The sequence below is a fragment of the Amia ocellicauda genome, unplaced genomic scaffold, assembly GCF_036373705.1.
Source record: "Amia ocellicauda isolate fAmiCal2 unplaced genomic scaffold, fAmiCal2.hap1 HAP1_SCAFFOLD_234, whole genome shotgun sequence".
Lineage (NCBI taxonomy): Eukaryota > Metazoa > Chordata > Actinopteri > Amiiformes > Amiidae > Amia > Amia ocellicauda.
The window spans coordinates 16264-28923 of NW_027102797.1; the positions used below are offsets into that span (position 1 = coordinate 16264).

Sequence of the window (12660 nt, forward strand, 5' to 3'; positions counted from 1 at the left end):
CAAATATCCAGCCTGGCAAGTGTTGTCTTCCTGAGGAAAGGCAAGCAATGCAATCAAGGAATTCCTGGAACTCTGAGAGATGTTTTTGCTGTTGACGACGTGTCACTTTAGAACAGGACAACATGCATCTCTACTTGACTTGGCACAATCTGTGAGGGTTGGGCCAACACAACCTACGCAATGTGTCCACACATTTGCTCGTGTCTTGAAATACTTGGAATGACCTGTGACCCCATGCCATGCAGAAGTCCACAGCTATGCGGGTCAGCATGCACTGCTCCTCATCCCCAATGTGCCACTTGTAAGAACTGTGTAAAAAGCGACATAGAACGTGATCAGCAAAGAAACACAATTCTCCTGAGAACGGATTTTCTAGGTATCGTCTCACCTGAATGGCAACAGGCTGCTAAAACTATTATCACACGCACATTGCATGTTAAAGTATGTCAGTAAGGGAGTAATTAAAAGGGCAAATGTGTGAAGTGCAAGGAGTGGCCTTTAGTCGCAAGGTAAAAAAGTAGACAGACAAACTAAAAAATGACTTGATACAAATCATTTATTTAGTGCAGACAGACCGCGACCAGACACAATAAACTATTCGCACTCAATATAAATTCACAGCAAAATAGGTTCAGTTCACAATATCCTATAACAAGCTCTATTCAACGAATCGGTTAAACGTTACAAAGGGCATTACACTTGTTGAAAAACAATAGCACACGGATCGAACATGCTATCCTCGCTGTTTTATTCGATTTGATTAGACGACTGAAATGTTTTGTGTGCGGACTGAAAGCACACCTTAGCCGAGCACGATCACAATCTATATCCACAGTTAATTTAAGCAGTATCATATTGTAACCGTTTCAGTTTGTTATCAACCCTTCCGGATCCAAAACCAGGAGTCAGACACCCTTTTCGGTAGACACGCTGTTGACTTCTCACAAGCCCCATCCGCCTTCACAAAGGCAGTGCTAGCAGTGGAAAGAAGGAAGAACTGCAGGAGAAACGCCTGGGGCTATTTAGAGCCCGATTACTCATGTAGCGTTATGTTGGGAACAGAGTCCCTGATAAGAGCATTTGGGCTCTGAGCTGAAGCACTGATCTAAAGAAGACCTCTCCCCCCCCAAAGTTATCAGATTTCCTTAGCTCATCAGCTTGGAACTGGTTTGCATCAAAGTGACAGTTTTGGGGAGGATGGCACCAAGAAGAGGCCAAATAGTTTGGAATTCTGCTATGAGATGTCTGGAGAAAGGGGCCTGTAGGTGATAAAAACTCTTTGAAGTGGACGAGAGCCGAAATCCCGACATAGAGCTACGAACCCGGGCCAACCGGCATTTCCAAAAGATGGCATGGATTGACATCAGTCATAAATCAAGCCCCCCTCCAATAGGACACTGGGGGCTGAAACCGAAATCCAATCTCAAGAACTCAGGAACCAATCACCTATTGATCTGACAGACTATAAGGAACAGCGGACGGTCTTTCTCTCTCTCTCTCTCACCTGAACCAGTAACTCGCTGCCACAGCTCAACCTGTAGCTCTGTTGCCAGAACCGGAACCAGAAACCAACCAAGTCTTTGCCGGCAACAGAAGAGTTAAACTGGGAGAAGGAGATTGAGCCGTACGAAGAATTCTTTTAAAGGACTTTATTAAATAAAGAACTTTACAGACTGCGCTGCCCGCCTGTGCCCACCTGATCAGTGGAGTGAATACAGCTGGACAATTGACTAAGTCGACTGTATACGAAAGTGTCAGTCATTTAAATAGCTATTTGAGTCTTAAGAAACTTGACCCTTGGAACAAACAGGGCCCTGCTTTCCTCAAAGAAGATTTTGTGCACAACCTTGGAGCCTTCAAACCAGTGGAAAATCTGTTTGGAAACGACACTACTTTCGAGAAACCCCAATTTCCAGGTGCATCGACTGAGTGGAAGTTCTTGGACAAAGCCGAACCGGACTGCCTTTGTTCCAAACCACACGGACCTCGTGCCGTGTGCTGTTATCTGAGCCCGAAGCCAGAGAGGCCTCTCTGCGACGAAGTTCAGATAAGTTTAACAGTTTGGAGTTCATGATTCATGACATTTGAGAAATCAATTAGAAATGTTAATCTGTGATTCATAACTCTAGAATGTGTAATATCATTTAGTTTTCTTAAATATAAATGTGTGTTGCATTAAACTGTTTTGTTGATAATTTTAGAAATAAAATCTGTCAACGTCGAGAAATATCTTCTCATTCCTGTTTAACTGTTTAGTCTGAAATTGACACAAGTTAATAGACATTAGATTATTGGTGGCCCTGCCTATCCTAAATCATTGAATAATAATCAGTTAAGGGAAAGTGTGGTAACAAGTAATGATAGGATCTTTCTCGGCACCTAAACGTAAATGAGACTGATATATATATAACGAGAAGTTACCTGACATAAATACTAACCTGCGTAGTTATTTAATGTCTGACTAATAATACTAACGAGAGACTCACCTTCGTCTTACTAACCGGTATTGTAGTCAATGTGTTTATAACCTTTTTTGTTAATCGATTTGTGTTATCATATGAAATCCCATGGTCTTTGATTTGGTCACGGAAGTGATTTGTTGATCTAGAGTTGAATTTTAATTAGTTCTTCCCTTTTGTATAATTAGTGTAGTGCTACATTTAGTCTTTGTTTTGAATAAATTTGACAATTTATATCTTTGGAATTGGTGTCTGCGTCCAATTATTACAGAAATTGAGTTCTACAAGATTCCAGGATTCGTGATATGGTGACACTATAAATTCACTTCTTTACTTGAAATTTATAAGTGTACCTTACGCTACAATGTTTAACTTGTGAAAATGAGCCTCATTTTAACTGGGCTGAGGAATGTGTGGCTGCTGTTGCAGACTTGCTGGAGTCAGAGGAGGCCCTTCGGGATCAGGGTTGAAAACCACTGCAGGCTATCATAGAAAAAGCTTAATTTCGAAGGATGTTCTGCAGGGTATGATTAAGTCACTTTGAGTGGCTAACTTACGGATAGTGTCATGTTTGGACAGCAGAACTTGTTAACTTGCAAACCGCATCAAAATGGTCTGAAGCTTTCACTTTGAAACAGTTCAAATACTTATTATGGGGCCAAGCAACACATTTGCTGGAAGCCTTTTGTTATTGTTTAGATTTTATTTTCTATTCCTCCAAAACGCATCTTCTCTGAAAATAATGATGCATAGGATGTGTGACCTGCTGTATAAAGTTGTGTTCAGGGTTGTTCAAGAAAAGTGCATTGTTTATATCGTTTGGCCATGTTGGATTGGTCAGAAATAATTTGTGTGCAGTGTAATATATTTTTGTTAAGTAACAGTGTACAAGCAAACTCTCAGTTGAAAATAATTCCTTCTGAAGTTTTTTATTTTATTATTATTTTACTTTTATGGTTGAGTTTTAAGGAGACACTTCTTAGTAGATTTGTGTTCAGTGCAGAACCTTGTAACTCCAATGTCATAAAAAACAAACAAATGAAAAACAATATAGGCAGTCACAGTAACTTGTCAGCTTAAACTGGCTTGGTCAAGCTGCCTCCCTTCTTGAGCTTAAGTTGCTTGACTGGTATACTGGTTTTTCCAGTTTTTCCTCTTTTGTTTCTGGGAGCAACACAGGTGCTTTTGAGTTGCGGGGGTGACTTCAGGATCTCTAGGTAGCACACTGTTTTAGGCAGGCTCCTTTGAGCATCTCCTGGGAGCACACTGACTCATCAAGGCTCAGGAGCTGGACTCCGTTTTTTAGCAGAAGCACCGTCCTCAGATTTGCGAATGCGTTTCTTCCCAGGCACTTTAAAAACCCTGCTGTCCTGACCAGGATCCGTCCCCACTTCCATTCCCGTGTCCCACACACTGCTCAGTGTTGTCTTCACAGTCTCCATCTTTTCAGTCTGGTCACCAGCCCTCTCGCTGCTCACCCCCACTCCACTACCTGATGCCCCGTCCTGCTGCTGTATACTGCCATCCAGTCCAGTTAAACGGCTGTCATCCGTACTGTCTGATGCTCCACAAACATTAGCTGACACACCGCTAACACCTGGGACCTCCACAGTCGGCACGGTACCGCCGCGGTCGGAAGTCCTCTCAGCGCCCACACTCTCCTGTACCTTGACCTCCAGACCCTCACTCTCTTCAACAGCCTCCCCCGCAGCCCCTCTTCTCGCCTCCTCTGCCACTTCGGCTGCTCCGCTAGTAGGGCGGCCGGGCTGCTCACCACTCCCCGACCTGGCCTGCTTGGGCTGACCCCCCCGTCGACTGGGACCAGCACCCTCATCCTGATCCTTCTCGGGGCAATGCCTAACAGTGTGGCCTTCATTACCGCAGTTGAAGCACTTCATAGAATCAGATGTGACAAAGACAACATAATCATTGCCATCAACCTTGAACTTAAGCACAATGTTCAGATCCCCATTTATGTCATTCAAAATCATGAATACCTGCCTTCTGAACGAAACAACATGTTTCAACTGCTGTGACTTACACCCCAGCGGTATACGTTTCAAACCCGACATTATCCACCCATGTCTCGCCAGTTCCCTCTCTAATAGGTCGTTTGACAGAAAACGAGGGACATTAGACAAAGTAACTCTCCTGGCCGGAGCTGCTAGTGGGGTGACATTGATCAAAACACCACCGATCACTATACCAGTCTCAACGATACGCGAGACCAACTCAATGCTGCTCAGAAACAGCACAACAGACCCGCTCATACGAGCTGCCGACTTTATATTTTCACAACCGACAACTTGCCCGATCGCCAGAACACACTCCTCCACGGGCAAAAACTCATCAGAGGTCACTTTAACGCCATGCCGACGTGTTAAAGTCTCGAATAAAAAACTCTGATTCCCCCCCTCCCCGACCCAGCCCCAGACATCCCGATCGCTTCGCTGACTGCAGGAGTCAGCTCAGCATGGGGAAACTCTTCAGAAAAACCTCTTACAAAACTGTCAAAGACACATTCAGAAAGAAAGAAAGAAAGAACGAAAAAAGTAGAGGAGAAAAACCACAAACAAACCTGGCAGCAGCAAACATGCACACCTGCACCTCCACACTCACTCCCAACAATCACAGCGGCAGACAGCAAATGTCGATAGTCAATAGTCGATAGATAGATAGATAGATAGATAGATGAGTGAGTGAGTGACAGTGCAGAATCAAATGTCTGGTTGTTACAATAAAAGACATCCTCTTCTATATAGATCGGAGAAAACCAGTGGCCGCGAATCAAGCAAAGGAATCCCGAGTGGCAGGCGAGACCTCTACCACTGTAGAGATAGAGATAGATAGATGAGTGAGTGACAGTGCAGACACAAATGTCTGGTTGTTACAATAATAGCCATCCTCTTCTATATAGATCGGGGAAAACCATTATTTCCAAGAAGGGTTCAACACAGGCACCTTCTCCGTTAAAGCCACGCAGTCGCCACCAGGGGGCCCCAGGCCTCGGTGTTTCAGGAAGGTGAACGCAGCACGCCAACCCGGAGGTCTCGCCACTTCGTCTCCAAGCCTCCCAAGAAGAACGTAAACGGCCCTGATCGCAGACACAGGCCCTCACCCAGGGAGACCACCGCTTTGCCGCCGCTGCCCCAGCCATGGGGCCCAGGTCCCACCGAGACTTGAACTCGGATCGCTGGATTCAGAGTCCATAGTGCTAACCATTACACCATGGAACCAAGCTTGATGCTTGTGCTAAAGGTCTCTGCTCTACGCACACGTCTCGCTCTGTCGCACGGCCAGGTCCCGAGTGAGCCAAGTTGCGCCCAGAGTGCTGTCTGTGGTGGGTCACTTGCGGCGGGCCTTCCTGGTGACAATGAGATATGCAGTTGCATCTAGGTGTGGTGTCCTGTCCTCTTGGCTTCCTTTGGCAAATATCCAGCCTGGCAAGTGTTGTCTTCCTGAGGAAAGGCAAGCAATGCAATCAAGGAATTCCTGGAACTCTGAGAGATGTTTTTGCTGTTGACGACGTGTCACTTTAGAACAGGACAACATGCATCTCTACTTGACTTGGCACAATCTGTGAGGGTTGGGCCAACACAACCTACGCAATGTGTCCACACATTTGCTCGTGTCTTGAAATACTTGGAATGACCTGTGACCCCATGCCATGCAGAAGTCCACAGCTATGCGGGTCAGCATGCACTGCTCCTCATCCCCAATGTGCCACTTGTAAGAACTGTGTAAAAAGCGACATAGAACGTGATCAGCAAAGAAACACAATTCTCCTGAGAACGGATTTTCTAGGTATCGTCTCACCTGAATGGCAACAGGCTGCTAAAACTATTATCACACGCACATTGCATGTTAAAGTATGTCAGTAAGGGAGTAATTAAAAGGGCAAATGTGTGAAGTGCAAGGAGTGGCCTTTAGTCGCAAGGTAAAAAAGTAGACAGACAAACTAAAAAATGACTTGATACAAATCATTTATTTAGTGCAGACAGACCGCGACCAGACACAATAAACTATTCGCACTCAATATAAATTCACAGCAAAATAGGTTCAGTTCACAATATCCTATAACAAGCTCTATTCAACGAATCGGTTAAACGTTACAAAGGGCATTACACTTGTTGAAAAACAATAGCACACGGATCGAACATGCTATCCTCGCTGTTTTATTCGATTTGATTAGACGACTGAAATGTTTTGTGTGCGGACTGAAAGCACACCTTAGCCGAGCACGATCACAATCTATATCCACAGTTAATTTAAGCAGTATCATATTGTAACCGTTTCAGTTTGTTATCAACCCTTCCGGATCCAAAACCAGGAGTCAGACACCCTTTTCGGTAGACACGCTGTTGACTTCTCACAAGCCCCATCCGCCTTCACAAAGGCAGTGCTAGCAGTGGAAAGAAGGAAGAACTGCAGGAGAAACGCCTGGGGCTATTTAGAGCCCGATTACTCATGTAGCGTTATGTTGGGAACAGAGTCCCTGATAAGAGCATTTGGGCTCTGAGCTGAAGCACTGATCTAAAGAAGACCTCTCCCCCCCCAAAGTTATCAGATTTCCTTAGCTCATCAGCTTGGAACTGGTTTGCATCAAAGTGACAGTTTTGGGGAGGATGGCACCAAGAAGAGGCCAAATAGTTTGGAATTCTGCTATGAGATGTCTGGAGAAAGGGGCCTGTAGGTGATAAAAACTCTTTGAAGTGGACGAGAGCCGAAATCCCGACATAGAGCTACGAACCCGGGCCAACCGGCATTTCCAAAAGATGGCATGGATTGACATCAGTCATAAATCAAGCCCCCCTCCAATAGGACACTGGGGGCTGAAACCGAAATCCAATCTCAAGAACTCAGGAACCAATCACCTATTGATCTGACAGACTATAAGGAACAGCGGACGGTCTTTCTCTCTCTCTCTCTCACCTGAACCAGTAACTCGCTGCCACAGCTCAACCTGTAGCTCTGTTGCCAGAACCGGAACCAGAAACCAACCAAGTCTTTGCCGGCAACAGAAGAGTTAAACTGGGAGAAGGAGATTGAGCCGTACGAAGAATTCTTTTAAAGGACTTTATTAAATAAAGAACTTTACAGACTGCGCTGCCCGCCTGTGCCCACCTGATCAGTGGAGTGAATACAGCTGGACAATTGACTAAGTCGACTGTATACGAAAGTGTCAGTCATTTAAATAGCTATTTGAGTCTTAAGAAACTTGACCCTTGGAACAAACAGGGCCCTGCTTTCCTCAAAGAAGATTTTGTGCACAACCTTGGAGCCTTCAAACCAGTGGAAAATCTGTTTGGAAACGACACTACTTTCGAGAAACCCCAATTTCCAGGTGCATCGACTGAGTGGAAGTTCTTGGACAAAGCCGAACCGGACTGCCTTTGTTCCAAACCACACGGACCTCGTGCCGTGTGCTGTTATCTGAGCCCGAAGCCAGAGAGGCCTCTCTGCGACGAAGTTCAGATAAGTTTAACAGTTTGGAGTTCATGATTCATGACATTTGAGAAATCAATTAGAAATGTTAATCTGTGATTCATAACTCTAGAATGTGTAATATCATTTAGTTTTCTTAAATATTAATGTGTGTTGCATTAAACTGTTTTGTTGATAATTTTAGAAATAAAATCTGTCAACGTCGAGAAATATCTTCTCATTCCTGTTTAACTGTTTAGTCTGAAATTGACACAAGTTAATAGACATTAGATTATTGGTGGCCCTGCCTATCCTAAATCATTGAATAATAATCAGTTAAGGGAAAGTGTGGTAACAAGTAATGATAGGATCTTTCTCGGCACCTAAACGTAAATGAGACTGATATATATATAACGAGAAGTTACCTGACATAAATTCTAACCTGCGTAGTTATTTAATGTCTGACTAATAATACTAACGAGAGACTCACCTTCGTCTTACTAACCGGTATTGTAGTCAATGTGTTTATAACCTTTTTTGTTAATCGATTTGTGTTATCATATGAAATCCCATGGTCTTTGATTTGGTCACGGAAGTGATTTGTTGATCTAGAGTTGAATTTTAATTAGTTCTTCCCTTTTGTATAATTAGTGTAGTGCTACATTTAGTCTTTGTTTTGAATAAATTTGACAATTTATATCTTTGGAATTGGTGTGTGCGTCCAATTATTACAGAAATTGAGTTCTACAAGACTCCAGGATTCGTGATAAGGTGACACTATAAATTCACTTCTTTACTTGAAATTTATAAGTGTACCTTACGCTACAATGTTTAACTTGTGAAAATGAGCCTCATTTTAACTGGGCTGAGGAATGTGTGGCTGCTGTTGCAGACTTGCTGGAGTCAGAGGAGGCCCTTCGGGATCAGGGTTGAAAACCACGGCAGGCTATCATAGAAAAAGCTTAATTTCGAAGGATGTTCTTCAGGGTATGATTAAGTCACTTTGAGTGGCTAACTTACGGATAGTGTCATGTTTGGACAGCAGAACTTGTTAACTTGCAAACCACATCAAAATGGTCTGAAGCTTTCACTTTGAAACAGTTCAAATACTTATTATGGGGCCAAGCAACACATTTGCTGGAAGCCTTTTGTTATTGTTTAGATTTTATTTTCTATTCCTCCAAAACGCATCTTCTCTGAAAATAATGATGCATAGGATGTGTGACCTGCTGTATAAAGTTGTGTTCAGGGTTGTTCAAGAAAAGTGCATTGTTTATATCGTTTGGCCATGTTGGATTGGTCAGAAATAATTTGTGTGCAGTGTAATATATTTTTGTTAAGTAACAGTGTACAAGCAAACTCTCAGTTGAAAATAATTCCTTCTGAAGTTTTTTATTTTATTATTATTTTACTTTTATGGTTGAGTTTTAAGGAGACACTTCTTAGTAGATTTGTGTTCAGTGCAGAACCTTGTAACTCCAATGTCATAAAAAACAAACAAATGAAAAACAATATAGGCAGTCACAGTAACTTGTCAGCTTAAACTGGCTTGGTCAAGCTGCCTCCCTTCTTGAGCTTAAGTTGCTTGACTGGTATACTGGTTTCTCCAGTTTTTCCTCTTTTGTTTCTGGGAGCAACACAGGTGCTTTTGAGTATTGCTCTACAGCCTGCGGGGGTGACTTCAGGATCTCTAGGTAGCACACTGTTTTAGGCAGGCTCCTTTGAGCATCTCCTGGGAGCACACTGACTCATCAAGGCTCAGGAGCTGGACTCCGTTTTTTAGCAGAAGCACCGTCCTCAGATTTGCGAATGCGTTTCTTCCCAGGCACTTTAAAAACCCTGCTGTCCTGACCAGGATCCGTCCCCACTTCCATTCCCGTGTCCCACACATTGCTCAGTGTTGTCTTCACAGTCTCCATCTTTTCAGTCTGGTCACCAGCCCTCTCGCTGCTCACCCCCACTCCACTACCTGATGCCCCATCCTGCTGCTGTATACTGCCATCCAGTCCAGTTAAACGGCTGTCATCCGTACTGTCTGATGCTCCACAAACATTAGCTGACACACCGCTAACACCTGGGACCTCCACAGTCGGCACGGTACCGCCGCGGTCGGAAGTCCTCTCAGCGCCCACACTCTCCTGTACCTGGACCTTCAGACCCTCACTCTCTTCAACAGCCTCCCCCGCAGCCCCTCTTCTCGCCTCCTCTGCCACTTCGGCTGCTCCGCTAGTAGGGCGGCCGGGCTGCTCACCACTCCCCGACCTGGCCTGCTTGGGCTGACCCCCCCGTCGACTGGGACCAGCACCCTCATCCTGATCCTTCTCGGGGCAATGCCTAACAGTGTGGCCTTCATTACCGCAGTTGAAGCACTTCATAGAATCAGATGTGACAAAGACAACATAATCATTGCCATCAACCTTGAACTTAAGCACAATGTTCAGATCCCCATTTATGTCATTCAAAATCATGAATACCTGCCTTCTGAACGAAACAACATGTTTCAACTGCTGTGACTTACACCCCAGCGGTATACGTTTCAAACCCGACATTATCCACCCATGTCTCGCCAGTTCCCTCTCTAATAGGTCGTTTGACAGAAAACGAGTGACATTAGACAAAGTAACTCTCCTGGCCGGAGCTGCTAGTGGGGTGACATTGATCAAAACACCACCGATCACTATACCAGTCTCAACGATACGCGAGACCAACTCAATGCTGCTCAGAAACAGCACAACAGACCCGCTCATACGAGCTGCCGACTTTATATTTTCACAACCGACAACTTGCCCGATCACCAGAACACACTCCTCCAGGGGCAAAAACTCATCAGAGGTCACTTTAACGCCATGCCGACGTGTTAAAGTCTCGAATAAAAAACTCTGATTCCCCCCCTCCCCGACCCAGCCCCAGACATCCCGATCACTTGACTGCAGGAGTCAGCTCAGCATGGGGAAACTCTTCAGAAAAACCTCTTACAAAACTGTCAAAGACACATTCAGAAAGAAAGAAAGAAAGAACGAAAAAAGTAGAGGAGAAAAACCACAAACAAACCTGGCAGCAGCAAACATGCACACCTGCACCTCCACACTCACTCCCAACAATCACAGCGGCAGACAGCAAATGTCGATAGTCAATAGTCGATAGATAGATAGATAGATAGATAGATGAGTGAGTGAGTGACAGTGCAGAATCAAATGTCTGGTTGTTACAATAAAAGACATCCTCTTCTATATAGATCGGAGAAAACCAGTGGTATAGGTATCTAGGTATCTAGGTATCGTCTCACCTGAATGGCAACAGGCTTCTAAAACTATTATCACACGCACATTGCATGTTAATGTATGTCAGTAAGGGAGTAATTAAAAGGGCAAATGTGTGAAGTGCAAGGAGTGGCCTTTAGTCGCAAGGTAAAAAAGTAGACAGACAAACTAAAAAATGACTTGATACAAATCATTTATTTAGTGCAGACAGACCGCGACCAGACACAATAAACTATTCGCACTCAATATAAATTCACAGCAAAATAGGTTCAGTTCACAATATCCTATAACAAGCTCTATTCAACGAATCGGTTAAACGTTACAAAGGGCATTACACTTGTTGAAAAACAATAGCACACGGATCGAACATGCTATCCTCGCTGTTTTATTCGATTTGATTAGACGACTGAAATGTTTTGTGTGCGGACTGAAAGCACACCTTAGCCGAGCACGATCACAATCTATATCCACAGTTAATTTAAGCAGTATCATATTGTAACCGTTTCAGTTTGTTATCAACCCTTCCGGATCCAAAACCAGGAGTCAGACACCCTTTTCGGTAGACACGCTGTTGACTTCTCACAAGCCCCATCCGCCTTCACAAAGGCAGTGCTAGCAGTGGAAAGAAGGAAGAACTGCAGGAGAAACGCCTGGGGCTATTTAGAGCCCGATTACTCATGTAGCGTTATGTTGGGAACAGAGTCCCTGATAAGAGCATTTGGGCTCTGAGCTGAAGCACTGATCTAAAGAAGACCTCTCCCCCCCCAAAGTTATCAGATTTCCTTAGCTCATCAGCTTGGAACTGGTTTGCATCAAAGTGACAGTTTTGGGGAGGATGGCACCAAGAAGAGGCCAAATAGTTTGGAATTCTGCTATGAGATGTCTGGAGAAAGGGGCCTGTAGGTGATAAAAACTCTTTGAAGTGGACGAGAGCCGAAATCCCGACATAGAGCTACGAACCCGGGCCAACCGGCATTTCCAAAACATGGCATGGATTGACATCAGTCATAAATCAAGCCCCCCTCCAATAGGACACTGGGGGCTGAAACCGAAATCCAATCTCAAGAACTCAGGAACCAATCACCTATTGATCTGACAGACTATAAGGAACAGCGGACGGTCTTTCTCTCTCTCTCTCTCACCTGAACCAGTAACTCGCTGCCACAGCTCAACCTGTAGCTCTGTTGCCAGAACCGGAACCAGAAACCAACCAAGTCTTTGCCGGCAACAGAAGAGTTAAACTGGGAGAAGGAGATTGAGCCGTAAGAAGAATTCTTTTAAAGGACTTTATTAAATAAAGAACTTTACAGACTGCGCTGCCCGCCTGTGCCCACCTGATCAGTGGAGTGAATACAGCTGGACAATTGACTAAGTCGACTGTATACGAAAGTGTCAGTCATTTAAATAGCTATTTGAGTCTTAAGAAACTTGACCCTTGGAACAAACAGGGCCCTGCTTTCCTCAAAGAAGATTTTGTGCACAACCTTGGAGCCTTCAAACCAGTGGAAAATCTGTTT

The 12660-nt window shown here is 44.3% G+C and overlaps 1 non-coding gene across 1 annotated transcript; it reads right to left on the bottom strand.

Moving 5' to 3' along the window:
• Positions 1-5623: 5623 nt before the first annotated feature.
• trnaq-cug (transfer RNA glutamine (anticodon CUG)) lies at positions 5624-5695 on the bottom strand. The gene has a single exon. It is a non-coding gene; the product is annotated as a tRNA-Gln (tRNA).
• Positions 5696-12660: the final 6965 nt, after the last annotated feature.